The sequence below is a fragment of the Trichechus manatus genome, unplaced genomic scaffold (genome assembly GCF_000243295.1).
Source record: "Trichechus manatus latirostris isolate Lorelei unplaced genomic scaffold, TriManLat1.0 scaffold00080, whole genome shotgun sequence".
Lineage (NCBI taxonomy): Eukaryota > Metazoa > Chordata > Mammalia > Sirenia > Trichechidae > Trichechus > Trichechus manatus.
In genome coordinates this window covers 1,342,444-1,346,732 of record NW_004444016.1, presented here as the reverse complement: position 1 = coordinate 1,346,732, position 4,289 = coordinate 1,342,444, and the positions used below count along the sequence as shown (strand labels likewise).

General features: G+C 36.7%; 1 protein-coding gene and 1 pseudogene across 1 annotated transcript in view; one reads left to right on the top strand and one right to left on the bottom strand.

Moving 5' to 3' along the window:
- The window catches only part of EPN2 (epsin 2), a 157,132-nt gene that overhangs the window by 13,096 nt on the left and 139,747 nt on the right, over window positions 1-4,289 (top strand). The window contains exon 2 of the mRNA XM_004380987.3: window positions 3,386-3,586. The gene's annotated coding sequence lies outside the window, so the exon portion shown is untranslated. The remainder of the gene's footprint in view (window positions 1-3,385; window positions 3,587-4,289) is intronic.
- LOC101361954 (translation factor GUF1, mitochondrial-like) lies at window positions 1,985-3,112 on the bottom strand (annotated as a pseudogene).

Sequence of the window (4,289 nt, the reverse complement as noted above, 5' to 3'; positions counted from 1 at the left end):
ATTAATTGATAAGATCATGTGGTTCTTGTCTTTTGTTTTTTTAACATGATGTGATGGATTACATTGATTGCTTTTCTACTGTTGAACCATCCCTGCATACCTGGTATAAATCCCAGTTGATCATGGTGAATTATTTTTTTGATATGTTGCTGAATTCTATTGGCTAGAATTTTGTTGAGGATTTTTTTGTCAATGCTCATGAGGGATATTGGTCTGTAACTTTCCTTTTTTGTGGTGTCTTTATTTGGTTTTGGTATCGGGGTTATGCTGGCTTCATAGAATGAGTTTGGGAGTATTCCATCCTTTTCTAATTCTCTGAAATACCTTTAGTAGTAGTGGTGTTAACTTTTCTCTGAAAGTCTGGTAGAATTCTCCAGTGAAGCCATCCGGGCCTGGGTTTTTTTTTTGTTGGGAGTTTTTTTCTTTTTCTTTTTTTCATTCTAACTTTTTATTTATGTATTTGGTAAACCATGTAGTTTCAAGATAACTTTTCATAAAAGTTTATTAAAATTTTATCAAAATTAAATGATTAGATAATGCTATTGGGTTTATTTAATAACTGATCCATGCATATCTAAATTGATCCAGCTCACAACAAATCTGAAACTTAAGATAACTTTATTATTAAAATTTTAATATGCAGGGAATTCTGATTTCAAAAGACTAAGCAAAAAGACTATAAGCTACATTTTAATGAGAAGTTAGTTAAGTCAGTTTCTTAGACTGCATAGGCAGTCAAACATTCCGTAACTATAGATGGCTTGGTTTGCTTTTCTTCCTGATTTTTTTTTTTTTAACATTTTATTGTTGAGTTGCTTTAAGTGGAAGTTTACATAGCAAATTCTTTTTCCAGTCAATGATTCTTAAACAGATTATTTCATGACATTGGTTGCAGTCCCCAAAATGTGTCGGCGCTCTCCCCATTTTCTCCCTGGGTGCCCCGTTTCCATTAAGTCCAGTTTCACTGCCCCTCCCTGTCTTCTCATCTTTGGTTTTGGGCAAATGTTGCCCTTTTGATCTTGTATAGCTGATTGTTCTAAGATTCCCATTCTTCACAGATGTTATTATTTTAAAGCCTTGTCTATTATTTGGCTGAAAAGTGGCCTCTGGAAGTGTCTGTAGTTTCAAGTTAGAAGGTTGTCTTAGGGCAAAAGTCTCAGGGGGTCCTCTAGTCTCTTTCAGACCAGTAAGTCCAGTCTTTTTTTAATTTGAATTTTGTTCTGCATTTTTTACCCATTCTAACTGGGACCCTCTATTGTGATCCCAGTCAGAGTGGCTGGTAGTGGTAGCCAAGCACCATCAAGTTCTTCTGGTCTCAGGTTAGAGAAGGCTGTGGTTCATGTGGGCCATTAGTCCTTTGGAGTAATTGCTTCCTTGAGTCTTTGGTTTTCTTCGTTCTCCTTTGCTCCAGACAGGACGAAACAAATAGTTGCTTCTTAGATGGCCGCTCACCAGCTTTTAAGACCCCTGAAACTTAAGGTAATTTTGAAACTCACTTTAACTGGACAAATTTTAAGTACAGGGCCTTTTAGTGTAAGTAAGGAAAAAATATGCATAAGACAAAGTCAAGATTCACTGAGCACTTAACTAGATGCCATGCACTCTTCTGAATATTTTAAATGTATTATTTAATCCTCACAACCTTATAGAGGTAAATAGTAGTATTATCTGGATTTTATTAAAGAGGAAACAGACAAAGAGAGGGTAAGAATCTGGCCAAAGTCACAACGCTGAAGAGTAGTGGAATAGGAATTTGAGACAATGCCAATATGCCTTCAGAATCCAGGCTCTTATCTACCACACTTGTCCCTTTCAAAGAAAAGCCAGTAGGTTATTTAAACCTGAAAACCCTGAAAGTAACAAGCAAATTTTTATTGAGAGGAGAGGACATTTTTATAATTCCACTTTGTTAATATAAATGCTAAGAAAAATTAAAGGATACAAAAATTTTGACTTAGGAAAATTCTTTGTATTTTCCTACCAATCATTTATCAGATTGTGTTTTCAGAACTTTTATAAAAGCATCTTCTGGAACTTCAGCGTTGCCAACTTTTCTCAGTTTTTTCTTTCCTTCTGCTTGTCTCCTCAAAAGTTTCATTTTTTGGGTAATATCACCACCATAACATTTTGCCAAAACATTTTTTCTATAGGCTTTCACAGTTTCTCTTGCAATGATTTTACTTCCAATAGCAGCTTGAATTGTTGTTTCAAACAGCTGTCTGGGAAGAGAATCCTTTAGACGTTCACTTATGACTTTGCCAACAGAATGCGCTTTGTCTTTGTGTACAGCAGTTACTAGCTCTTCTACAATATTTCCGTTCAATAGAATATCCATTTTTACAAGTTCTGCAGTCTGGTAACCTGCATCTTCATAATCAAAACTAGCATATCCAGAAGACAGGGATTTCAGATAATCATAGAAATCTACCACAATTTCATTCAAAGGGAAGAGATATTTAAGCATAACTCTATTTTGATCAATATACATCATATTCTTCTGAACTCCTCTTCGAGCCTGGCAAAGCATCATAATTTTTCCAGTGTATTCATCTGGTGTGATAATAGTGCCCAAAACAACTGGCTCCAAATATTGTTACTTTTGATTTATCAGGGAATTGTGCAGGATTGATGATTGTAATTTCTTTTTCTCTATATTCCTTTATCAGTTTTGCTGATGAAAGAACAGCTTTATATGGAACAGTGGGGGTTGTCAAAATAACAGAAGCATTATATTCTTGGCTCTAGTCGCTGGTTGAAAACTTCCATATGCAAGAGTCCAGGAAATCCCAACCTCCAGCCAGCGCCTAGGGCAAGGCTACTATCCTGATAAACTGTTACACTGGAGTCATTTAAAGTCAGTTTTTCTGTAGCACTCTTCAGGTTATTATATTCAGACTGGTCTATAGGGTACCTTCCTGCAAATACCATTGGTTTCGCTGATTTAAACCCAGGCAAGGGCTCCACTGGTTGCCTATGTAAATATAATGTATCTCCTATTTGAGATTCAGTGACATCTTTCATCCCAGCAATCAGATAGCCCACCTGTCTGCATATAATTTATGAGTTGGCTGCTCATTAGGATTCAGAACTCCTACTTCGTTAACTTCATAGATCTTTTGAGTATGTGCAGACACAATTTTATCTCCTTTGGATACCACTCCATCAAACAGTGCTATATTGACTATCACACCCCTGTACTGGTCAAAGGTGGAGTCAAATACCAAAGCTCTCAGGGGATTTTTGAAATGTGCTTTAGGAGGGGGTATTCTTTCAATAACTGCCTGAAGAACACTTTCAGCATTTGTTCCAAGTTTAGCAGAAATCTTAATACATTCATCACTTGGAATATCAAACACCTTTTCAATTTGTTTTTCGACCTTTTCAGGATCAGCATTCTTCAAATCTTGTTTATAACTGGAATTACTGATAGCTGTGCTTCAAAGGCAAGAAAGAAGTTTGCTACAGTTTGGGCTTGAATACCCTCATTTGCATCAACCACAAGTAAAACACCCTGGCAAGCAGAGAGTGACCTGGATACTTCATAGCTAAAATCAACATGGCCAGGTGTATCAATGAGATTTAAAAGGTACTGCTTTCCTTCACAATTATAAAAGAGAGACGCTGTCTGTGCTTTAACAGTGATTCCTCTTTCTCGTTCCACTTGCAGTTTATCAAGAACTTGCTTATTATTCTTTGTTTTATCAATTGTCCGTTAGTTCTAGAAGCCTGTCAGCTAACGTACTTTTGCCATGATCCACATGTGCAATGATACTGAAATTTCTAATATTTTCAATAGGAAATCTAGACATGTCGATTTTTTCATGGCCCTGTGTGGCGGGGAGATCAGGAAGGGGTCCCAGGACGAGACAGAGCCATCACCCATGGCTTTTCTTTTTCAGTGACATCCCCGTTAAGGCTGGGTGGCCAACATCCAACCAGGCACTCCGCTGGGAGTTTTTAAATTACTTTTTCAAGCTCTTCTTTTGTTATGGGTTTATTTAGTTGTTCTACCTCTGTTTGTGTTAGTTTAGGTAGGTAGTGAGTTTGTAGAAATTTGTCCATTTCCTCCAGGTATTCAAATTTGTTAGAGTACAATTTTTCATAGTATTCTGTTATGATTCCTTTAATTTCAGTTGAGTCTGTTGTGATATCACCGATCTCATTTCTTTTATGGGTTATTGGCTTCCTGTCCTCTTTTTCTTTTGTCAGTGTGGCCAGTGGTTTATCAGTTTTGTTGATCTTTTTGAAGAACCAGCTTTTGGTCTTGTTAACCCTTTCCATTGTTTTTC